The following is a 26,135-nucleotide window of genomic DNA, read 5'->3' as shown; positions in this document are numbered from 1 at the left end:
TTGCGGACGGGGCCGCGGGTAAAGGCTAGTATTTAATTATAAATTATTCATATATACAATGTTTTTTTACAATTTAAATTATTCCCTTATTACTCTAGTGAACTTTACATATATGAATTTTTATATTTATAAACTATATAAATACATTAACGTCTATTCATAGTCGTTCCCTTTCCGAAACCTTGTTTTGAAGTTCTTATTTTTCCTACGCTGGTAGTGTTGCTCATCAGTTTGCAGAGTCATATTAGTTTGGTAGGTATAGTAACATCAGACGTAGCGAAATTAGGAAGCATGTCAGGAGTATCACCAGAATCCAAAGAAGCATGGTGATTCATTTCGTCACCTCCGTTTTCTTTCATATCCGGATTCATTCCATACTAGTCATTATAAATAGCTTGTAGATGCCACATAGGTGTAACCATACCCTCAAGATCTTTCCGTTCAAATCTTGTGGTGTACAATGAGCAAACTTTTCATAAACATGTACACGTAAACTTGTATTTGTTCTAAATTGTTCACCACATTCTAAACATAGAAAAGATGTTCTTACATCCACTGATTTCGAATGTTCCTGTATTAAGTGTTTGCGTAAATACCATTGTGATTACAATATGGACAAACAGTCAATTCTAAACTTTTCGTTGTTACATCAATTGTTTCGGCGTGTTGTACACGTAAATGAAAATTCATACTTGAATGTATTTTCGTCTTCCAATCGCATAATTTACATTTTAAATAATAACTATTAGGCATATGAGAAATCTCATGGTCCAATAATTTTTTGAAGCTTGGTGTAGGTGCTTGAATATCACAAAATTTACATTTTGCACCACGTTCGTTATATTTAAATTGTAAATGTTCTGGTTTCTCTACACGATGCATTAAGTTTAGATGCTTTTTCCAACAATGTGGTGAATTTAATTGAAATACAATGCTGCTTCCAGCTCCACCTACACTGGTGGTGATTCTACCTCCGCCGCTGTGCGTTTGCCAAATGTTGACAATGCGCAACCGAGGCAGGTGACTGCCGTGCCGCCTCGCAGGACAATTTTTGTATCTCGTCTTCATTCTTCGCTTATGGAAAATGATATTATTAAGTATATAGAAGATAAGCTAGACCTTTCACAACCTATTAAAATAGGCGTTTATAAATTTAATTTTAGATATGATAGGGATATTTCATCATTTAAAATATCAGTGCCAGATGCTTATTTTGATAGAGTTCTTGAACATACATTCTGGCCGGAACATTCAGTTGTGCATTTGTTTACAAAAAAACCTAACGCCGCAGGAGCTTCAAAAAACTCAAAAATCCCTGCGGAAACAGTGAAAAAATAACCATCACGTACCAAAATGTTCGTGGCCTAAGATCGAAATTAAGTACCTTTTATCTGAATAGTTTTATTTTTACTTCTCAAGTTATAGCTTTTACTGAAACCTGGTTAAAAGCTGACAATTTTAACTCTGAACTCTTTTCACGTAAATATGTAGTTTATCGGCGTGATCGTGAATCTAGAGCAGGTGGTGTCCTTATTGCTGTTGACTCGACGCTTCCATCTGAGTTGCTGCTATTGGACACCACAAATGACATTGAATTTATAGCAGTAAAGCTTGCGTTGCACAATTTTAGTTTGTTTATCTGCTGCTCATATATACCGCCACGATCGGATATACACGTTTATACATGTCATAGCACTGTTATTTGTAGTTTGTACTCGCAATTGCGAGACAAAGACTGTTCACGGAGTAAGAGAAAGAATATTGTTTTCAAGCAAGCTAAATTTCACGTTATTATTTATTAATTGACAATATAATTAATAGCGCAGCAGGCTTTAAAAATTTTAATTTATCTTCCCTCTCTTCTCTGTTTTTATCAAGTAACGATGACAATTACCAACTCTTGCCCGAATATGACATTCGTTCAGAGTTGCCTGAGAGAAGATAGACTTTTAGGGTTTCCAAGCCTGCATTAAATAAGTACAATGTTTAATATTACAAATGAGTTCAACTAATATCATGTTCACATTAAGTGTTAATTATGGCGGTAACATTCCCCCCCTCGTAAGTAGCCCCGGTGCTTACTAAGCTATTACCGACATCTAACTTGGCTATCTTCGTCGCTGGTCGCTCCATTATCCCTAGAGGGGTCTTTACCGTCACTCGCCGAACTTGTCCGTCTTTGGCTACTATGGTGCTGATTACTCTTCCTTTCGGCCATAAGTTACGAGGGAGAGTTTCGTCGATTACATTAACCACATCATCGATTACTATGGGTGTAGCTTTTTTCAACCACTTGGCTCGCCTGGTCAGTATCGGCGTATACTCCTTCACCCAACGTTGCCAAAAGACGTCTGCAAAGAGTTGCGTTTTGTGTCACCGTTGCCTTAGGTCCATACCGTCGCTGAACGCGGGTTTATGACCATCTGCCGACCCCAATAACATGTGGTTCGGTGTGAGAGCAATATCATCCGACGACTCAAGACTAACGAAAGTAAGCGGTCTCGAGTTTATGATGAATTCTACTTCCATCAGTGCGCATCGCAAGCTTTCGTCATTAAAAGAGTATGAGGGGCATATGCTTCGCAAGATGTTCTTAGTTGTTCGTACGAGACGTTCCCACGCGCCTCCCATGTGGGGTGCGCCTGGTGGATTGAAGCGCCACTTAATACGGTCATATTTCGCTGTAATTCGATCGAAGTCAGTCGTGATCAGTTTTTCTCGGACGAGTTTCTCTGTCGCTTTAAAATTGGTGCCGTTATCGGAAAAGATCTCCGCTGGAGTACCACGACGTGCCATGAAGTTTCTAAGAGCCATAATACAAGAATTTGTATCGAGACTATGAGCGATTTCAAAATGTACTGCCCGGAGTGTCAAGCAAGTATAAAGCACTCCCCATCTTTTCTCCTTATGTCTCCCTACGTTGACAAGCACTGGACCAAAATAATCGACGCCTGTGAATGTGAAGGGTCTAGTAAAACTGGCTAATCTTGCAGCTGGTATCGGCGACATTTGTGGAGGTTCTGGTAAGGCGTTGTTAATTTTGCACCTTTGGCAAGATTTTCGTATTTTATTGTACAATACTCGTAGACGCGGAATACAATATTTGCCTTTAACATTATTAATGACTGTTTCGTGTGCCATATGATGGTTCTTTTCGTGGTAATCTCTAACGATCAAAAACGTTATGTAGCTTTCTCTCGGCAGTACGATGGTATCCGTGTGCTCGTTAATTGAATCTAATCTGCTTCGTATGCGCAGAATACCTTTGTCGTCCACATAAGCGTTAAGCTGATATAATTAGCTTTGCTTGTTCAGCGTGTGACCCGCATACAGTACATTAATTTCCGATGAGTAAATTTCAGCTTGTGCTTGTTTGAACAGAATATTTTCGGCGATCTCAATCATATCTGGTGTAACTTCTTTTGGCATGATGCGCCTTACTCGTCTGGATTTTAACTTGAATATGTACAAGATGAAGGTCGCAACTGCTCTATATAGATTGCGCCACTTTGAAAAATACTCAACATTGAGAGCTATTGGTGCGACTTTATAGTTTACGCATACTCGCTTTCGAAGCTCGGTGGTATCTAATACCTCGCTATGCATATCGGAACTCGGCCACATGCTACTATGTAGAAATAAGAAGTTAGGCCCTTTCAGCCACTGTTTGTCATCGACCGCGCTGTTGATTTTTGTGGCTAGATCGGCTACGTTCAGCTTCGTAGGAACCCAGCGCCACTGTTTGCTGTCGGAACTCTCTAGGATTTCCCCGACGCGATGCATTACAAATTGCTGAAAGCTGCGTGGGTCCATATTAAGCCATTGCAGTACGGTTTTGGAATCTGACCAATACGTGGTGTTTCGGTGTTCAAGCCCACGCATTTTTATTACCTTTTGCGTCAAGCGTACTCCCACTACGGCGGCTTGCAGTTCCAAACGAGGAATAGAGATTGGTTTTAATGGAGCGACTTTACTTTTTGCCGCTATCAATGACACGTCGACGTCGTCTCCTTGGCGTACCCTCACATAGCAAACTGCAGCATAGGCATGTTCGCTGGCATCAACGAACGTATGAATGCCGACGTCGGTAGCGAATTTCAGATTACGTGAGTAGCATCTCGGAATTTCCACCGCTTCAATCAGTGGTAAAAGTTGCCTCCATTTTAACCAGTCTTCGTATAGTGTCTCGGGAAGTTCTTCATCCCACCCAATATTTGCTCGCCAGACTCGTTGGATCAATATTTTTAGCCCCACTGTATAGCGTGCTAACAGCCCCAAGGGATCGAAAACCGACATCAGTACTTGGAGTACTTCCCTTTTAGTTGGAACTACGTCCTGTGTGAACAGATCTCGACGCAGTCGGGTGAACCTGAGAATAAATTTAAAAACGTCAGACTGTGGTTCCCAATACATACCTAGTATTTTTTCGGTATCTCCAAACTGGACTGATGTTTGCACGCCTGGGTTGCCGCCAAGTAGCTTTGCTAGAACAACTACTGAATTTGATGCCCAATTACGTATTTCGAATCCGCCGGCTAGATGGACTTTACGGACTTGTTCCGCTACCTCCAAGGCTGCCTCGTCGTCGTCTGCCGTGTCAATGTAATCGTCGACATAATGCGCATTGTTGATGGCTTCATATGCGCGTGGATATATGTTGCGATACTCCTCTGCATTTTTATTTCGGACATAATGGGCGATACAGGGCCCGCAACTTATGCCGAAAGTCATTGCGCGCATAACGTATACCTTTGTTTGGTTGTTCGACTTATCGTACCACATGAACCGTTGGGCGTGCATGTCTTCATCGCGGATGTTGATTCTGTGAAACATCTCCGCGATGTCACCGCACACGGCCACCTGACCAACTCTGAATGCTAGAAGTACCTCGACAAGTGGTTTTAGTAAATCCGGCCCGGTTAGCAAAAAATCATTTAATGATTTGCCATGAGACTTTGCGGCAGCGTCCCACACAAGTCGCACCTTATTTGGTTTGTTGGGATTAAGAGCTATAAATATTGGTAAATACCAAGTGCGGTCAGGCTTAACTGCCATTTCGTTTTCTGATAGTTGTAGCGCATATCCCTTTCGAATTAGATTGTCTATTTGATCGTTGATTTTATCATACATTTCTGGCTGTCGACTGATTTTTGTTTTTAAACATGTAAGACGGTTGAATGCGTTCGTGTGGCTTTCGGGTAGCGGCTCGTTTTCGTTGCGCCACAAAAGGCCAATTTTAAAACGTCCATCTGTTTTTGTGCAAGTTCGGTCTAGAATTTCCATAGCCTTCTTATCATCATTAGACTGCAGATTGTGTGGTTTTACTGCGTCCAGATTAAAACTGTCTTTAACGACGTCGTTGAGCTCTTGCCACCCACAATCACAGTGATGCATCGTCACGTAGCTCGCTGCATTCGAAGTGCCTTGAACGCACCATCCCAACAAACATTTTGATGCGATAGGTTCGCTTCGCTTGCCTTCGCGTATTTTACGCGGAACAGCAATTTTCCAATTATCGGTGCCGATGAGCAGCATCGGTCGAATGTCCGAATATGACGGAAGAGGAATACCTCTTAGGTGCGAATACTTAGATTGAAGCTCTTCTGCGTTCATGGATTGCTTGGGCAAAGCGATGTTTTCAACCGTATGCACGTCATTGAGCCAATACAGCTTACTACTATTTAGTGCGGAAATTTGAATCGACGCTCGCACTGAATTATTTTCATTACGCGTAGTATTGCTGGTCCATTGCAAACATATCGGCGCTGGAACCCCTTTAACACCGAGCTCTCGGAACATCGACTCGTCTATAAGCGTTACGGAAGACCCTTCGTCAAAAAATGCAAACACTTCGACAGTCTTTCCAGCTGAATGTAGATTTACTGGCATAATACGAAAGTATTGTGTACTATGCTTGCCGCTCTGATGCGTACTTACAACTGCTTCATCATTGGTCTTGTTTTCAGATTTTTGTGTACGATCGCTGTGAAGCAACGGGTGATGTTTTAACATACAGCCATTTACGCCGCACTTCCTTTTTGAAAAACAACTTTTGCGGTGACTTTTGAGACACGTATAACAAGCCTTATTGGCCTTCACCATGTTCCACCTTTCTTTTTCCGATGCGTTTTGAAATTGTGTACAGTGCGCAGCGGAATGGTCCGATGCGCCACACGCAATACATTTCGTGGTCTGCTTTGGTTGAGACTCGATAACGTTGCTTTGAACCTCTTTAGACTGAGTCTTTGATCCGCAGCTGTCGTTGCTACTGTGCGTATTTATTGAGCCCGTTTTGTACATAAACGCTGGTGACACAACTGTTGATGCCGCTTCGGCCATACGATACAACCAATCGCTGAATACCTTGATGGATGGTGAAACATTGTCGCGAGGATACATCGCCCAGTTGAGCTTGTGGTGATTTGGCAATTTGTCTACAAGTTCTTTTACCAGCATGGGGTTGTTTAGATGTGCTTCGAGTTTGCACGTCTCCATTGTCGCGCAGATGTTACGCACCGCGAGTGCAAATTCTATAAGTGACTCAAGTTTATCCTTCGGACCAGGAAGCTTTCGTACCTTGTCGATCATCCTCTCCAAGATATGTTCTGGCCTACCAAAAAACATTTTTAATGTGTTTATGACATCCGGAACCATCGCCGGCAAGAGAAGTTTATCTTTCACCAAATCACGTGCCCGCCCTTTTAGACACCTTTGTAGCCGGAGCATGTTTTCGACATCTGAAAACCCAGCGACAGATGTGCTGTGGTCGAATGTACTTATGAACATCGGCCACTCTTCCGGGTCACCACTGAACGTTGGTAAGTCTTTGGGGATGGCTTGCCTTGCAGCTATTTGAGCACTTGATGGCCCATTGTTTGATGCATGTTGCATCGATGATAAAAAATTCGACGTTGATAACCCAGCGTTGTTCATCTGTGAAAGTATGTTATATTTTTGTTCTATAAATCGTTCCTCGGCGGCTCTTCGAGCATGGCCAGCATGAGCCTTTGTTGATCACCAGGTTCGTTCATAGCATTGCGTGGTACTGCGGTTAATTTTAGTGAGCTAGTATCGCTCTGATTTTCGAGGTTGGCATTAACCGATGTGGTCGCTGGTGCTGGTGTAGCAGCCGATGTTGTTATTGTTGTAGTTGCTGGCTGCATTGCGTTTGCAGAAGTGTGTGGTGCGCCCACACTAGGTGCCTGAGTACAGGAAGCACAACTCCAGTCGCGATCTTGCACGCTAGCGTCTACTCCAGCACATCCGAAATGGAACCATAGTTCGCAGCTGTCGCACTGCACCCAATCCTCAGTACCACTAGCATCTGCCTTTTTTCCGCAGACATTGCAAATGCACATGTTTGATGATGAAGTATATTAAGTTGAGACTCCTGAAATACGACCACGCGTTTACAAGCGTCAAGTCGCAAATGGATCGATTCGCAAACAAAATGTACGCTTTTAAATGCGGATGCTGTTGATTTTGATGGATTTTATTCTTGCGAATGCCTTCGTCGTTGCCGCTTTTTCTCTCAAAGTTTTGGTGGCACGTGCGTTACCGAAGATTTGTCGGTATAGCTAATCCAAGTAATAATCTCCAATCGCAATTAAAATTTTTAAAGAATTGTTCACGGAGTAAGAGAAAGAATATTGTTTTCAAGCAAGCTAAATTTCACGTTATTATTTATTAATTGACAATATAATTAATAGCGCAGCAGGCTTTAAAAATTTTAATTTATCTTCCCTCTCTTCTCTGTTTTTATCAAGTAACGATGACAATTACCAACTCTTGCCCGAATATGACATTCGTTCAGAGTTGCCTGAGAGAAGATAGACTTTTAGGGTTTCCAAGCCTGCATTAAATAAGTACAATGTTTAATATTACAAATGAGTTCAACTAATATCATGTTCACATTAAGTGTTAATTATGGCGGTAACAAAGACCGCCTAGTAGTTCTTGGTGATTTCAATTTATCATCAGTAAATTGGATCAATACCATCTACTCAAATTTTATGACTCCCACTACTCAGCACGAGTTTTTAAATAGCCTGCTAGATACATCTCTTCTCCAAATTAATAATGTTTTAAATTCCAAAAGGAAAATCTTAGACTTAGTTTTTACAGATGACTCTACTCAAATTTTATGACTCCCACTACTCAGCACGAGTTTTTAAATAGCCTGCTAGATACATCTCTTCTCCAAATTAATAATGTTTTAAATTCCAAAAGGAAAATCTTAGACTTAGTTTTTACAGATGACTCTGCGGGTATTACTCTAACCCGAACTCCCCCATTATCCCTTCCTGAAGACCCTCTTCATCCTACGCTTGAGATAGTACTGGATGTTGTTCAACCTGTGATGCTCGATGTTTCTAAGCCCAATTCCCGACCCTGGTCGAGATGTTTTTCAAAGACGAATTTTAGTGAGCTCAATAATTTGATTTCTGCCCATGACTGGTCGAGTCTTTATGCGTGTACAGACGTTGAAACAGCGACTTCCTTGTTTTATAGTTCTCTTGATGCTTTGTTTGAAAGATGTGTCCCCCTTCGTTATTCCAGTACCACCACGGGTAAACCACCCTGGTTCTCAAAGCAACTATTAAGACTTGATAATATTAAATCTAGACTCTATAAGCGTTTCAAAAGATCTGGTAAAGCTATTGATTTATCTAAATATTTAGTGGCGCGCTCCAATTTTCATCGTCTTAACCAGCAGTGTTATAAAGGTTACTTATCATGTTGCAAATTCCAATTTACTAATAATCCGAAACGTTTCTACAGATTTGTTAATTCCAAAAGGAAAATTTCTGGTTTCCCATCTACTTTTATTTATGGGTGCAAAAACGCAAATTCTGATCACGAAATCGATGACTTATTTGCTGAATTCTTTAAATCAACCTATTCATCCCAATGTGTCCAGTCTAATCTTTATCCATATTGCTTGGAAAGTTCTAATAATATTTTAAACCCATTTATTGATAAAGATACTGTTCTTAATAAACTTCTTGCATTGAAACCGATATCTTCGCCGGGTCCAGATGGTGTTCCTAGTTATGTACTTAAGTACTGTCCTGTCAGCTTATCAGAGCCTATCTTTAAATTATTTAAACTGTCTCTGGAATCCGCATCATTCCCATCTATTTGGAAACAATCGTTTATTATACCTTTGCATAAAAAAGGTAGTAGGTCTAATATTGAGAACTACAGAGGCATAGCTAAGCTCTCAGCTATCCCTAAAACTTTTGAGCAGATAATTACATACCAGCTTCAATACTTGTGTAGCTCTTTAATATCACCTTGTCAACATGGTTTTGTTCATCGGAGATCAACTACTACCAACTTGCTTGAATTTACGTCTTTTGTTATGAATGGTTTTTTAGTTTGCAAACAAACAGATGTAATTTACACCGACTTTAGTAAAGCATTTGACTCTGTTAATCACGAGCTCTTAGTTACCAAACTTGATCTTCTGGGTTTTCCAGCGCCTTTATTAAGTTGGATTTCAAGTTATCTTGAAAATAGGACTCAGCGAGTTTTCTTTAACAACAATCTTTCAAAGTCGTTTGATGTAACTTCTGGCGTGCCCCAGGGTAGCCATTTGGGTCCATTACTCTTTAACCTGTTCATTAACGACTTACCAAAGGTTATATTACATTCTAGAGTTTTTATGTATGCAGATGATGTAAAACTTTGTTACACATATCTGCCTTCGAACTTGTTCTGTTTTAATCAGCTTCAGGCCGATCTTGACTCATTTCAAAGCTGGTGTACTGCAAATTTACTTTTTTTGAATTACTCCAAATGTAAGCAAATAACTTTTCACCGTGTGAAGCCGGTCCTATCATCTTATACACTTAACGGCGACCCCTTGGAGCGGATATCTATTGTAACTGATCTAGGAGTTATTTTTGATCCGAAATTAAGTTTTACCACACATATTTCAACCGCTATAAACAAAACAACTGGTGTATTAGGTTTTATCAAACGTTGGGCTAAAGAGTTTGATGACCCTTATTTCACAAAGATCCTTTATACCTCGCTGGTACGTCCTATTCTCGAGTACTGTTCATGTGTCTGGTCTCCGATCTATCAAATCCATGTTGATCGGATCGAGTCGGTCCAGAGACGGTTTTTAATTTTTGCATTACGAGGTCTCAACTGGGAATCAAGTACTCATCTTCCACCATACAGGAATAGACTTCTTCTAATTAATTTGCCATCTCTAGAGAATCGTAGAGTATTACTTGGCGTTATGTTCATTCACAAGCTCATCATTGGTGTGATTGACTCCCCTGACCTAATCAGTCAACTAAATTTTGCGGTTCCTGCTAGGGCGTCCAGGCATTTTGTGCCTTTTCATTTACCTCTATGCCGGCAAAATTTTGCTAGAAACAGTCCCCTGCGCCATTGGTGCTCGCGGTACAATGATTTGTATAACTGCATTGGCTTTGAATGTTCGTTTGCTGCTTTACATACTGCTATACTCTTATGTTTAGCCTGATATTTTAATTTTATTTTTTCTTATACAATGCGATGTCAAATGTTTATAACATACAAATTTTCTATGTACCTTTTTTGAATTTTTTAATTTTAAGAATGGCTCTGTATTTTACATATATATCTGTCTATTACTATAATTAGTCGACCGCTTTGTGTTTGCGTCGACTTTAAATAAATAAATAAATACATTGGGCATTGTCTCATGATAAATTTTCCATAAATATACTGAGCCTCTTTATGTAGGCTCTTTTCTTAACATCTAATTCTGGTCGTACCGGATATGACAGTTTTGCTTCAGGTTATAATCCACACACATACTATTTTCATATTCTGTTTCATAATTTTCATCATTTTCAACATTGGACTTTGCATCAACATCATTATCATCATCGTCATTTTTTGATAACTCTGTTTTAAGCTTCATATTTATCAAAGGTTCATCTTCCTTAGTATTAGAATTAGAAACATTGTCATCTTCGGTTAAGTTTTTATCAAGTTTAGCTTTTTTCCTAGGTTTAAATTCTTTACTATCCGTACTAGAATTAATACCATCATCTACATCTTTCGTGGTCTGTTTGAGTTTTTAAATTTGCGAATGGTTCGCCTTTATCAGTATTAGAATCAGAATGGCCTTGGCCATCTTCACCGTGTTGCAAAGTAGGCGACATATGTTGGTGTTGATGTTTGCGCATATTGCGGATATGTTGGTGGTTCACTAGTCATTAATTGTTTAGAAGTTTCAACTTGTTGCGATTGTTGTTGTTGTTGCTGGCTGATGATGTGGTGTTAACGTTTGTTGTACAATTTATTCGGGTGATTGCACATATTGTTGGTGTTGTTATGGTGCTGGAAAACCTTCCGATATTGAAAGTCCTTGATTAGTGTAATCCCCACGTAGTGAACAACTCCTGTGACCGCGTCCGCGGTAGCTATTAAGTTACAGGCATAGCTGACGTCGCTTATATAACAGGTTGACTCTATAGTAAAAACCAAAACAAAATATTAGAATCAGTGTTTATGAATAACATATTTAAAATAAGCTCTTACAACAACGTGATCGGTGGCTACATCCCCGTGAAAGTAGTGTGGTGTTCCTCCTTGTATAAACGTAGGTACTGGATGTGCTCAACCGTGCAGTTTTCTTCTAATTTGAGCAAATGTATGTTCTTACAGGAGGGTGGGGCCGTGTGTAGAAGTCCACGAAAGTGGGGAAAGCTTCTGACCGCCATCCACCTGGGAATGGCCAGAGCGATTCTTTTGCATGCGGTTCAAGCAGCTCACTACTGCCGGTCGCTTGCGGCCAAGTATCATCTGGGTAGCCGCTAAACACCCGTTTAGCGGTGAGCTAATGTGAGAAGGCGACAACCTGGCTAGGCCACTCTGACATAATCGGTTTAAGGGCTAGCCGGGGGAGATTTCATCGGCAGCGTCTGTACACTTCTGCGGGCGTCTGTCTTGGAGCAAGCGGCTCGCTATATAAGCGTGCCAAGTAATATTTTCACCCCCGCTGAGCGGGTTGTGCGCTGGGCTTGGGACCCGCCACGTAAAACCATACTCCAATGAAATATAACAACAAGCCTCGGATAAATACACTCTCTATTGATGACGACCATGGCAAACGTTTGAAGGACAATGAATTGAGGGCATGCAACTGGAACGTCCGCTCCCTGAATGGGATTGGTGGAGATGCCCGGCTGGTTGATGTCCTCGTCAAAGCAAAATCTGACATCACCGCCATCCAAGAAATGCGTTGGACGAAGCAAGGAAGAAAGAAGATCAAAAATTGTGACATATATTGGAGTGGCCATGCGAATAAGCGCAGTTTCGGCGTCGGATTCGTGGTGGGAGAGAGACTTTGTCACCAAGTGCTGGCGTTCACGCCTGTGGACGAGCGTCTCGCCGCTATTCGAATAAAAGCAAAATTTTTTAATATATCATTCATCTGCGCCCATGCGCCGACAGAGGAGAAAGACGATGAGGTGAAAGACACTTTTTATGAACAATTAGAACGCACATACGAGCGCTGCCCCCGTCATGATATAAAAGTCGTGCTTGGCGACTTTAACGCCAGGGTGGGCAAAGAAGGTGTTTTTGGCCATACAGTCGGAAAGTTCAGCCTACACAATGAAACTTCTCCTAACGGACTGAGGCTGATTGACTTTGCCGGTGCTCGAAACATGGTCATATCAAGCACGAGGTTCATGCATAAAAAGATACATCAAGCTACATGGCTGTCTCCTGATCGAAATACTCGCAATCAGATCGATCACGTTGTGATAGACGGACGGCATGCCTCCAGTGTTTTAGATGTGCGAACGATCCGAGGACCTAACATCGATTCGGACCATTATCTCGTTGCAGCCAAAATACGCACCCGCCTCAACGCGGCTAAAAACAAGGAACAAAAAACACAAGGAAAGCTAGACGTCGAAAAGCTTCAATCACAACAGACTGCCAATGATTTCGCAACTCGACTCTCACACCTGCTCTCTGAGGGCACAACTCATCCTGATGGAATACAGGAGCAGTGGGAGCATATCTCCAAAGCACTTCATACTGCCGCCGAGGAAAAAATTGGTTACCGGCGGCCACGAAAAAACAACTGGTATGATGAAGAATGCCGCGTTGCAACCGAAAGAAAAGACGCTGCCTACAGGGCTACGTTAAAAGCGAGCGCGACAAGAGGAGTGTGTGAACGCTATCGTGAGTTGAAAAGGGAAGCGAGACGCCTTTTCAGGAAGAAAAAAGCAGAAGCAGAAAGGCGTGAGTGCGAGGAGCTTGAGCTGCTAGCCACCAGGAATAACGCCCGAAAATTCTACCAAAAAATACGGCGACAGACGGAAGGTTTTAAGACCGGGGCAAACTCCTGTAGGAATGAAAACGGCGACCTTGTAACTGATGTCCAGAGAGTGCTTAGATTATGGAGGGAACACTTCTCTGCTCTCCTAAATGGAGGCAGCAATTCACCGCGTAGAGATGAAGAACCCGATCCCGCAATCGATGATGATGGTATATATGTCCCCCCGCCCGATTATGACGAAGTTAGAATAGCAATAACCAGATTGAAAAACAAGAAGGCCGTGGGCGCTGATGGATTGCCGGCGGAGCTATTCAAGTTCGGCGGCGAGGAGTTGGTAAGGCGCAAGCAGCAGCTTCTTAGCAAAATATGGGCGGACGAAAGCATGCCCGACGGTTGGAATCTAAGTGTTCTTTGCCCAGTCCACAAGAAGGGGGATACTGCAAAATGCTCCAACTATCGTGGAATCAGCCTTCTTAATATCGCATATAAGGTCCTTTCAAGTGTATTGTGCGAAAGATTGAAGCCCACCGTGAACCGGCTGATTGGACCTTATCAGTGCGGCTTCAGACCTGGTAAATCTACCATGGACCAGATTTTCACAATGCGCCAAATCTTGGAAAAAACCCGTGAAAAGAGAATCGACACACATCACCTCTTCGTCGACTTTAAAGCCGCCTTCGACAGCACGAAAAGGAGCTGCCTATATGCCGCTATGTCTGAATTTGGTTTCCCCGCAAAACTTATACGGCTGTGCAAAATGACGTTGAGCAACACCATCAGCTCAGTCAGAATTGGGAAGGACCTCTCCGAGCCGTTCGAAACTAAACGAGGTTTCAGACAGGGTGACACCCTATCGTGCGATTTCTTTAATTTGATGCTGGAGAAAATTATACTAGCTGCAGAACTTAACCGCACTGGAACAATATACTATAAAAGCGTGCAATTACTGGCATATGCTGATGACATTGATATCATCGGCCTAAACACCCGCGCTGTTAGTTCTGCTTACTCCAAGCTGGAAAAAGAAGCGGTAAAGATGGGTTTGATGGTGAACGAGGACAAAACGAAGTACCTGCTGTAAGCAAAGAGTCAGCGCATATGCGCCTTGGCAACCACGCTACTGTTGGCAGCCATAATTTCGAAATAGTAAAAGACTTCGTTTATTTGGGAACCAGCATCAACACTAGCAACAACATCAGCACTGAAATCCAGCGAAGAATCAATCTTGCCAATAAATGCTACTTTGGACTAGGTAGGCAATTGAAAAGTAAAGTCCTCTCTCGGCGAACGAAAATCATACTCTACAAGTCACTTATCGTACCCGTCCTGCTATATGGGGCAGAAGCATGGACCATGACAACAGCAGATGAAGCGGCTTTGGGAGTGTTCGAGAGAAAAGTTCTTCGAAAGATTTATGGACCTCTACGCGTTGGCGATGGCGAGTACCGAAGAAGATTTAATGATGAGCTGTACGAGCTATACGCAGACATCAACATAGTCCAGCGAATTAAAACGCAGCGGCTGCGCTGGCTAGGCCATGTTATGCGAATGAAAGATGATGCTCCGGCCAAGAAAGTGTTTCTATCGGAACCCGCCTATGGAAGCAGAGGTAGAGGGCGGCCCCCACTCCGTTGGAAGGACCAGGTGGAAAACGATTTAAACTCCCTTGGTGTGACCAATTGGCGCCGGTTGGCGGAGCGAAGGAGCGACTGGCGCGCCTTGTTGGACGGCCATAACCGTTTAGACGGTTAAGCGCCAATTAAGTAAGTAAGTAAGTATGTTCTTACAGCCACAGCTGGAATATTTGGGATATTTCTATCCTCACATCGTCAAAATCAAATTACCTAGAATGAAAAAGAAACTCATATCAGTAAGAATAGATTAAACGTTTTTAATATAAGCCGAAAAGTGTTCCATAAATAGGGCTCAACACATAGCTCTTTTCCAAGGCACAAGAGAAATTTCAGATAACTAGAATCAGGACCTGGTAAAGTAACTTCAAATGAACCTCCACCATGCCTATGCATCTTCCGTTGGCAGGGGTACCCAAAGATACTTTGCTGTTGCATTCATAGAGAACATAAAATTGTAACAAGGGACAATTGATTGATGTTACGAAGTAAATTAATTAGACGTGCTACAATAACAAATAAATACAGATGACTGTTTAATCTATTATGCGAAGTTCTTGAATGGATGTTCAAATTGAAAAGGACAAATTAATGCTAAAATTGCTTTCCCCGACTAACCCGGGAACGAATTGATATGACTACGCATATCCTTCTTTAGCAGCAGTGCCGTGCACTAGTTCTGTTTTGGACAGGAAAATAAACGTTTGGTTGTCTCCAAGTTGATCATATGATACAGAATATACTCGTTTGCTACATCTTATTTTCCCCTGAAAGGTGCATTTGTTGCACCCTGCTGTCTGGCCGCTCACCCAACAACACCAGGCACGACGGAACTTGTCTTTTTTTATTGGACGTTGTGGTAGCGCACTACCCTCAAGTGGCCCAATGAAACCAGGCTAATCTTGTTCACGGGTCCTCACCCCGTGGGACCGCCGTTAGGCATAACGTCACGGGTGGGAAAGGCGATTTAGTTGCCACTACTTCGTATGCGCATTTCTCTGCGCTCCCTTTCGGCATTCATCATCAATTTCGTCATTACTATAAAGGCCATCTTGCTCACAGCAATCCAACAATCTATTTGTCCGCAAATTCGTGGAACTAAATTCCTAATGGAAGGTTCCTCTCCAAAAACTCTGTTTACAGACAGTCTTTCGCCGTGAAAACGAGGGCAGTGAAATATTACATGTTCTGCACTTTCCAATTCGGACGGACAGCTTGGACAGAAAGGATCCTCCTCTATCCCACGCTTATGTAGATATTCCTTGAAGCCACCGTGCCCGCTCAATATCTGAGTGAGATGGTAATTTAGTTTGCCGTGTTTTCGCTCGTACCATTCCGCTATATTCCGGACTAGCATGAAGGTCCAGCGCTCTTTTCTCGAATCTTCCCACCGTTCTTGCCACCTAACTATTGTTCGTGACTTTGCGCTTTTCTTAGCATCTTCAGATGGTCGGCTGAATCCAATGGCATACAGATCGGCCATTTCATTTGAGAGTAGATCTACTGGGATTTTCCTGGCTAAAACATGGATCGCGTCGTCGGAACAGCACATGATATTCGTATAGCAGTAATGCGGTAGGTTGCTAATATATCTTTTTGGTGGACCATTTAAGATCTGTGCCATATTGGTGCTGCATATAATATTATAGAGCTGGTTACGTTGGATAATAGCTGACGGGTAGCTTCGCTTGGGCCGCCGATATTGGGCATTATTCGCGTTAGGGTTCCACTAACTCTAGAAACTTTGTCCCACACCGCCCTGAAGTGCTCCCTAAAATTTAGTTTTGAGTCAATTATTACTCCTAGATATTTCAAGGAGGGCTTTGAATTTATTTGATAATCTCCTATGGTTAGGACCAACCCATCCACAGTCCGCTTTGAGCTCATCAGAACCACTTCTGTCTTATTGCTAGCCATCTCCAGCCCCGTGTTCGTCAACCATTCCTTTATTCTTCCCACGGCGTCATTACATAATGCTTGGAGCAGATCAATATCATCTGCATAGCCGACAATTTCCGTGCCTCCGGGAAGGTCGATTTGTAGCACCCCGCCATACATCGCATTCCAAAGAGTTGGACCTAGAACAGATCCCTGAGGGACACCGCCCGTGGTGTTGTGCTTTCTTAGTCCCTCATCTGTATCAAAAGGGAGTTCTTTGTCGCTTAGATAGCTACAAATTATTCGGAGCAGGTACGGAACTTGTCTTGGGACACCCAAAGTGCACTCACGCTTCTCATGGCTCCAGCGGGTTAGCGGCTTCCTAGAACTTAAGCCACTTGCTGCTTCTAGATCTGACAGCTGTCAGCACGAGCACAGAACGTAATCGATCGTTTCCTCCTCCAACCCACACTTCCTACATCTGCTATCACTGACCAAGCCTAATTTAAAGGCATGTGACGCCAGAGAGCAGTGTCCAGTAAGAATACCCGTCATGAGTCTAGTCTACAGTTTAATGATAATGAAAATACAGTGTTTATGAATAACATATTTTAATTAATATCTTACAACAACCTGATCGGTGGCTACATTGCCATGTAGGTAGTGTGGTGTTCCACCTTGTATAAACGTAGGTACTGTATGTGCTCAACCGTGCAAATTGACATTAGCAGTAACATTATTTACATAAACATAGCTTGGTATTTGTGCAGGCCTCAATATAGCATACATTGGTCCAGTTCGGTGTGCACCAGCCACTGGTACAAACACTTTTGAATGCATAGCTTTCATATAGGATGGATGTCCAGCAGTGCTCCGGTTGTGCCAATATGTAATGGGCTGCTCCGTCTCTTGGTACGGCTGTATAGGTATAGGCGGGTGCAATGTATTACTAGGCTCAAGATCGTAAGATACATAGATGGCTCGAAGACGCCAGAGTTTTCGGACCCAGAACCAAAATATCAGTAACTCTAAAAGCACATCCGAGCATTTTCGAGCGGAAGTATTCGCCATAAGTTAGTGCGCTAAGCTGAACCTTCAGCGCTGATACCCCAAAGAAACAATTGCCATACTCTGTCAGGCAGTCAGGTTCCACTAAAGGCACTTGCGGCGTTCGAAATAAAGTCAGCACTTGTCCTTCAGTGCGTAGAAAAGCTGAATCAATTAGGAGCACACAACGTAGTACTGTTGGCCTGGGTCCTAGGCCACAGGGGAGGGCAATGAGCAGGCGGACTCCATGTTTAATTTGTTGCGTCTCTCCCACAAATTGTCAACCCCCCAGCAGATCCTTGCAGCGGGTCTGCGCCATACTCTCCTCTTCCGGGAAGGTATCGACCCCAATCCGGGTCCTTCTCCTGACCCCAGTACTGAGAAATGGGTTTGCTGCGTTTGCCGGAAAAGAATCTTTTTAGGACGGTCATATATATAAGGGCCTGAAATATTTCAATGAACTTCCTAATCACATAAAACGTAGTAATAACTTCAATACTTTTAAAAAAAGTTTATTGGAGCATTGTAAAACCCTTCCAATAAGATAGTTTTTTTATACTCAGTTGAGCAGAGCTCACAGTGTATATTAAGTTTGATTGGATAACGGTTGGTTGTACATATATAAAGGAATCGAGATAGATATAGACTTCCATATATCAAAATAATCAGGATCGAAAAAAAATTTGATTGAGCCATGTCCGTCCGTCCGTCCGTCCGTCCGTTAACACGATAACTTGAGTAAATTTTGAGGTATCTTGATGAAATTTGGTATGTAGGTTCCTGAGCGCTCATCTCAGATCGCTATTTAAAATGAACGATATCGGACTATAACCACGCCCACTTATTCGATATCGAAAATTTCGAAAAACCGAAAAAGTGCGATAATTCATTACAAAAGACAGATAAAGCGACGAAACTTGGTAGATGAGTTGATCTTATGACGCAGAATAGAAAATTAGTAAAATTTTGGACAACGGGCGTGGCACCGCCCACTTTTAAAAGAAGGTAATTTAAAACTTTTGCAAGCTGTAATTTGGCAGTCGTTGAAGATATAATGATGAAATTTGGCAGGAATGTTACTGCTATTACTGTATGTACGCTTAATAAAAATTAGCAAAATCGGAGAAGGACCACGCCCACTTTTAAAAAAAAATTTTTTTTAAAGTAAGATTTTAACAAAAAATTTAATATCTTTACAGTATATAAGTAAATTATGTCAACATTCAACGCCAGTAATGATATGGTTCAACAAAATACAAAAATGAAAGAAAATTTCAAAATGGGCGTGGCTCCGCCCTTTTTCATTTAATTTCTCTAGGATACTTTTAACGCCATAAGTCGAACAAAAATTAACAAATCCTTTTGAAATTTGGTAGGGGCATAGATTTTATGACGTTAACTGTTTTCTGTGAAAATGGGCGAAATCGGTTGATGCCACACCTAGTTTTTATACACAGTCGTCCGTCTGTCCTTCTGCATGGCCGTTAACACGATAACTTGAGCAAAAATCGACATATCTTTAATGAACTTAGTTCACGTGCTTACTTGAACTCACTTTATCTCGGTATGAAAAATGAACGAAATCCGACTATGACTACGCCCACTTTTTCGATATCGAAAATTACGAAAAATTAAAAAAATGCCATAATTCTATACCAAATACGAAAAAAGGGATGAAACATGGTAAGGTAATTGGATTTTTTTATTGACGCGAAATATAACTTTAGAAAAAACTTTATAAAATGGTTGTGACACCTACCATATTAAGAAGAAGAAAATGAAAAAGTTCTGCAGGGCGAAATAAAAACCCCTTAAAATCTTGGCAGGTACTACATATATAAATAAATTAGCGGTATCCAACAGATGATGTTCTGGGTCACCCTGGTCCACATTTTGGTCTATATCTGGAAAACTCCTTCACATATACAACTACCTCCACTCCCTTTTAAAACTCTCATTAATACCTTTAATTTGATACCCATATCGTGCAAACTCATTCTAGAGTCACCCCTGGTCCACCTTTGTGGCGATATCTCGAAAAGGCGTCCACCTATAGAACTAAGCCCCACGCCCTTTTAAAATACTCATTAACACCTTTCATTTGATACCCATATCGTACAAACATATTCTAAAGTCACCCCTGGTCCACCTTTATGGCGATATCTCGAAAAGGCGAACACCTATAGAACGAAGGCCCACTGCCTTGTAAAAATACTCATTAACACCTTTCATTTGATACCCATATTCCACAAAAGCATTCTAGGGTCACCCCAGCTCCACCGTTATGGCGATATCTCGAAACGGCGTCCTCCTATGGAACTAAGGATTACTCCCTTTTAAAATACTCATTAACACCTTTCTTTTGATACCCATATTGTACAAACAAATTCTAGGGTCACCCCTGGTCCACCTTTATGGCGATATCTCGAAAATGCGACCACCTATACAACAACCACCACTCCCTTTTAAAACCCTCATTAATACCATTAATTTGATACCCATATCGTACAAACACATTCTAGAGTCACCCCTGGTCCACCTTTATGGCGATATTTCGAAACGGCGTCCACCTATAAAACTAAGGCCCACTCCCGTTTAAAATACTCATTAACACCTTTCGTTTGATGCCCGTATTGTACAAACAAATCCTAGGGTCACCCCTGGTCCACCTTTATGGCGATATCTCGAAACGGCGTCCACCTATGGAACTAAGGATTACTCCCTTTTAACATATTCATTAACACCTTTCTTTTGATACCCATATTGTACAAACAAATTCTAGGGTCACCCCTGGTCCACCTTTATGGCGATATCTCGAAACGGCGTCCACCTATGGAACTAAGGATTACTCCCTTTTAAAATACTCATTAACACCTTTCATTTGATACCCATATCGTACAAACGCATTCTAGAGTCACCCCTGGTCCACCTTTATGGCGATATCTTGAAAAGGCGACCACCTATACAACAACCACCACTCCCTTTTAAAACCCTCATTAATACCTTTAATTTGATACCCATATCGTACAAACACATTCTAGAGTCACCCCTGGTCCGCCTTTATGGCGATATTTCGAAACCGGACTCCCTTTTAAAATACTCATTAACACCTTTCGTTTGATGCCCATATTGTACAAACAAATTCTAGGGTCGCCCCTGATCCACCTTTGTGGCGATATCTCGAAACGGCGTCCACCTATGGAACTAAGGATTACTCCCTTTTAAAATACTCATTAACACCTTTCATTTGATACCCATATCGTACAAACGCATTATAGTCACCCCTGGTCCACCTTTATGGCGATATCTCGAAAAGGCAACAACCAAACTCCCTTTTAAAACCCTCATTAATACCTTTAATTTGATACCCATATCGTACAAACGCATTCTAGAGTCAACCCTGATCCACCTTTATGGCTATATCCCTAAATGGAGTCCACCTATAAAACTATGTCCCACTCCCTTATAAACTACTCTTTAATGCCTTTCATTTGATACACATGTCATACAAACACATTCCAGGGTTTCCCTTGGTTCATTTTCCTACATGGTTATTTTCCCTTATGTTGTCACCATAGCTCTCAACTGAGTATGTAATGTTCGGTTACACCCGAACTTAACCTTCCTTACTTGTTTTCTTTTATTTTTTTACATGATATACCGATACTGGAGCGCGAAAAGGGAATGGTAATAATGGTAGCAGCAAAATACAATGCATCCGGCCCTAAGGAAAAGAAAATCGGTCGCCACCTGTAACTCCAGACAGTTCCAACAACTAATTTCGCTGGAATTCGGTATTTCCAGCTGGTATTTACTGTTGCTGATCGGAATCACTCGCATAACAATAAAATTATATAATGTGTAACAAAAATAACGAAAATAAGGCCAAATAAAAGTTGCAGCAGGGGGGATTGAAAACACGTCCTTTTCAACCTCCCATTATATGTTGAGCTGTGCTAATCGGAATATTCATGCATTCCGACAGCGTCTTTAATAAAAAAAAGTCCAAAGACATGTTTAGCTGCACTGATCGGAGAATAATACATTCCGACAGCTTAAAATACACATATAATTGAAAAATATAAGTTCCAAATTTTGTTGCCTTAAGCTGGGAGCACTGGAGGATTGGAAACGTCGTAATGAGTGGCTCCCATACTCGTCCCTTTGTCACGCTAGTAAATATGCTGATCGGAATCACATGGCATTCCAACAGCATATTCAATAGAAATAAGTGATTATAACAATGCATTGTACTTGGTAGTTTAAGTTTTAGGCCTAAACAGCCTAAAATAATAAATAAATTAAATTAAAAAAATAAATACTCTTGTCAGCGTTTCACGTGCAAGGGATGGTTGCATCGGACAGGTTGCTTTTGGCTAGATTCCAAAATCCAGCGTCCTCGTAACTTTTATAAATCTTTTGTGGCCCTTGTTGTTCACGGCCTCATTACATTATGATGAAATACGGCACCTGAGAACACAGCCGTATGAAGCTAAAAAACACAAGCATGTCTTCAGTGAACTCCACAAACAGGCGTCGGACCTCTATGCCGGTGATTCCTGTAATCAAAGAACAAAACTAGCAGAGGAGGAACGCACTCTCCCTAGGGAAACGAGAGTAGTCACTCTAGCTCAACTTCGAGCTGGATAACGTAACAGGTTAAACTCTTACCTATCCAGAATCAACCCCGACATACAAAACATTGTCCTGCTTGTAATGTGTCCCCACATGTCACCAACCATCTCTTTAACTGTATTGTGGAACCAACGCCTCTAACACTCCTCTCATTATGGTCCACCCCTGTTGAAACAGAAAGTTTCTTTGGACTCCCGTTAGAGGACATTGATGACAATTTGTGATCGGTAGCACCTATTGGATGGGGCGAAGCACTGCTTCTACAACAACAGCAGGCGGACAACACGGAAAGAGAGGCAGCAACTGCATGACCCATCGATCCCCAGCCGTTCCTGCCAGTTGGCCCACAGGGGCATTTATTAGCAGAAGGGAGGGAAAAGAGAGAACACTGGCGCAATATGCCAGGCCTGGGTCAATCTAAGTTACTGTCAGGGGGTTACAGCACAACTCGAATTAGGGCATTAATAGGCCTCTCAAAAAGATAACCTACGAACCCTAACGGCTATTCTTACAAGATACTGTAGACTGAACAGTCATATGCAAAAGCTGGGTATAATATCGAACAACACATACCGATTTTGTGATGGATCAGCAGACGGTGGACCATATCCTTCTATATTGCGGCGCAATTTCAAGACGTAGGGCTAAGTTTATGGGCTCACCATGGCCAGAGCATTCCCACATTTAATCACTCAAGCAAAGAACACTGCTGGGGTTCATCAAGGAAGTCGGCTAGGATGAGGTGCTGTGAAGGAGATGTGCAAGTCACTGTGCAATCCTCAATAAATTATCTATCTATCTACGTTCCGGTAACAAGCAATGTTGTGGTACTAGCCCCACCATCTCGGGAACTATTCATATGACTACATTAAACCTTCTAGGGATTGAATATTAATAATGCCGGCAATGCGAAAGTCTGCTAAAATGTACCATTCTCCATGGAATGCTCGATATATAACTTTCCACGATTTGAAACAGTGATGAAAAGAGCAAAATTTACAAAAATTTTAACTGGCTGTGGGTAGTAAGGTGTAGATGTCCTCTCTTAACGCAATGTAATGACAACTGCGATGCAGGGAAAATGACAAAAATCTTGCAAATCTACTGATAATAATTAATGCCTCCCCTTCTATGCAGTTCTATGCATACATACATATGTATTTTTCTCTCCAGACGCTAATTAAAAAAATTAATTGGTTTTCTCATGAACTTCGAACTCTGTCGTATTTGCATTCTTCAGTTGATTATCAACAAAAGCATGACAAATTATTTAATATGGTAGCCAATTTACTTACCCTTTCTGGTGCGATGATTCCTGGACAATCGGGCCTGACTAGACGCGATTTTTTTTGCCTTTGTGCTTAACGCGAACCATATCATGTTATGGCACACCTTTGGTGATGCAAAAAATCAAAGCCATTTCTGCTTCTAATGCTTCTGGGATAGCAGCAGCAGCTCCCGGTGGCGCCACATAAATAACAGTTACATGCCGATCAGTTGCCTTTTTTGCTCCGGCTACCTATTCAATTTTAATTCACCTTACATTATCTACTAATGCAATTTTTAATCACTACAAATCAATATAAATTACCGAAGCAAATACTGGCAAACCAAGATGCGTAGTTCCTCCCTTTTTTAGGGAAATACATCCAACCAGTTGGTTCCGTATTCCAAAGCATGTTGCTTGTATAGTACCTTGTATCCTTGGCAAAGGACACGTGAATCTGCATTTAGTTGTATATTTCGGTAGTAGTGCAGTTTACGGTACCCACCCTAAAGTTGGGCCAAGATTTTCGAGTGAGGTATCAAAAGACGCGTATTAATCTCGAGAACAATAATCCAAAGGCGGAAAAGAAAAATTTTACCTCTGTCCGGAGATATTTGCAGTTGAAGTTGGCGATTTTAATGTGGTTGTTGTTGTGCTTATACCCACAAAAAAAATTGTGCATCGCCGTGGCGGTAGCCACGGCTATACCACACACCCGGACTTGGCATGGCGTAGCCCAGGGTAATTTTTTATAAGCGCGGCCGAAGACCGCCATCGCAGAAAGGTGTTCTGCGCAAAAATACTATGGATCCCACCTCTGGTTTCGGAGGGACCCGGGGTCTTTTTTCGTTTTCGGATTCTTGATCTAGACGTGAATACGCGTCTTCTGATACCTCACTCGAAAATTTTGGCCCAAATTTCGGTGGGTACCGTAAACTGCACTATTACCTAGATTTCCTCTGATTTTGGCATATTCTGAGCTGAATCGCAACCCGGCGGAGATGCTATCTATTAGAATATAACATTTTTTTTATTATTTAAAAATGCACATACGTATGAATGAAAATCAGAAGGTAAATAATGTTGTTGTTGTTGTAGCGATAAGGACACTCCCCGTTATCGACTTTGTTGGCCCTTTGCCGGATGCAGATGGGCTACGTTCCGGGAACCATTAAGGTACTAGCCCGACCATATCGGGAGCGATTTAATTGACATGAAACCTTGTATGCCATCCCGTCCATTCTATACAACTTAATATGGTAACGAATTAAAAGACGGTGCACCACCTAATTTTTATCAAAAATTATCAAACGTGGAATCAAAAGGCGCGCCTCGATCTCCGTTTTTATTATTATTTGATATTTTGAAATTAGGTGGTGTACCGTCTTGTAAAACGTTACCCTTAATATTATTTTGGGCGAAGGCCGCCAACGCAGAAAGATGGTCTCTGCAGCAAAATTTTTAATTTCCGTCACATGTCACAACTAAAATTAACTTAATGTTATTTTGGGCGAAGGCCGCCAACGCAAAAAGATGGTATCTGCAGCAAAATTTTTAATTTCCGTCACATGTCACAACTAAAAGTACAAGATATTTTTCGTTGTAAACAAATATATTTTTTTTGCGTTTCAATGTTTTCCGGAATAATTAATGAACTGTCATTTCGATGACAGCTTGAAACGTCGATGTGTTATGCGGCAGTTACTCACGAACGTACGTAGAAAAAACGTGTCAGCTGACACGACCTATCTTATGAGTGTGCAATGTAAACGAAAACTCACCGACGTGCAACGCCCGTACGTACGTAGCCCGGAACGTAGAAATCAAAACAATTTTGATTTTTTCCGTAAGAACGTGTCAGCTGATCGCTCTCTCACTAGACAGAGTTGCCTAGTAAACTTTTGTGCGCTAATTTTTGACCGTTTGCAGTTTTATGCAAAAACACCTAATAACAGTTTGAAAAATTGTGAAAATAATTCGAAATAATTATGTAAAAGTGCTGATAATAAATATTTAATCTATTTATACTTATTTAATATGTATTCCGGCCTTTTACAATATCAAAAATTTAATTGGAAAAAGTTGATGTTTCCATAAGCATACATGCAAAATGGTCAATGGCAACAGTGCTTATCTGTAAACAATACACACACAAATATGTTATGTACATGTACACAGACGCACACATTGATTCCTACGGGCTTGAGAGTTCGGTCAAACGTGCTTCGTACGACAAACGTCCTTACGTACGGCACACGTCGGTGGGTAACTGCCGCATTAGTGGAGAGCGAAAAAAGCTTTGAATGTGTGAATGAACTGGTTACCACCGTCTTGTAGGGGTGTAACAGTACTTAAGGGCAAATTAATGGTGAGTTAT

General features: G+C 41.6%; 1 protein-coding gene and 1 long non-coding RNA gene across 10 annotated transcripts in view; one reads left to right on the top strand and one right to left on the bottom strand.

Moving 5' to 3' along the window:
- The window catches only part of LOC137237552 (uncharacterized), a 61,117-nt gene that overhangs the window by 26,029 nt on the left and 8,953 nt on the right, over window positions 1-26,135 (top strand). The gene's annotated exons all lie outside the window — the stretch shown is intronic.
- Window positions 7,653-25,419, bottom strand: LOC137236701 (uncharacterized). 9 transcript variants are annotated; one of them, XR_010948584.1, is made up of 7 exons: window positions 25,159-25,419; window positions 24,812-25,008; window positions 24,707-24,766; window positions 24,083-24,215; window positions 23,787-24,010; window positions 11,548-15,144; window positions 7,654-11,477 (listed from the first exon to the last, which is right to left on the bottom strand). It is a non-coding gene; the product is annotated as an uncharacterized lncRNA (long non-coding RNA). The 9 variants fall into 9 exon arrangements; XR_010948588.1 differs by having other exon boundaries at window positions 7,653-11,477; window positions 11,548-14,315; window positions 14,373-15,144; window positions 24,083-25,008; XR_010948582.1 differs by having other exon boundaries at window positions 7,653-11,477; window positions 24,083-24,766.

Source organism: Eurosta solidaginis, chromosome 1, assembly GCF_040869045.1.
Source record: "Eurosta solidaginis isolate ZX-2024a chromosome 1, ASM4086904v1, whole genome shotgun sequence".
Lineage (NCBI taxonomy): Eukaryota > Metazoa > Arthropoda > Insecta > Diptera > Tephritidae > Eurosta > Eurosta solidaginis.
This window is presented reverse-complemented; position numbering and strand designations above follow the sequence as displayed.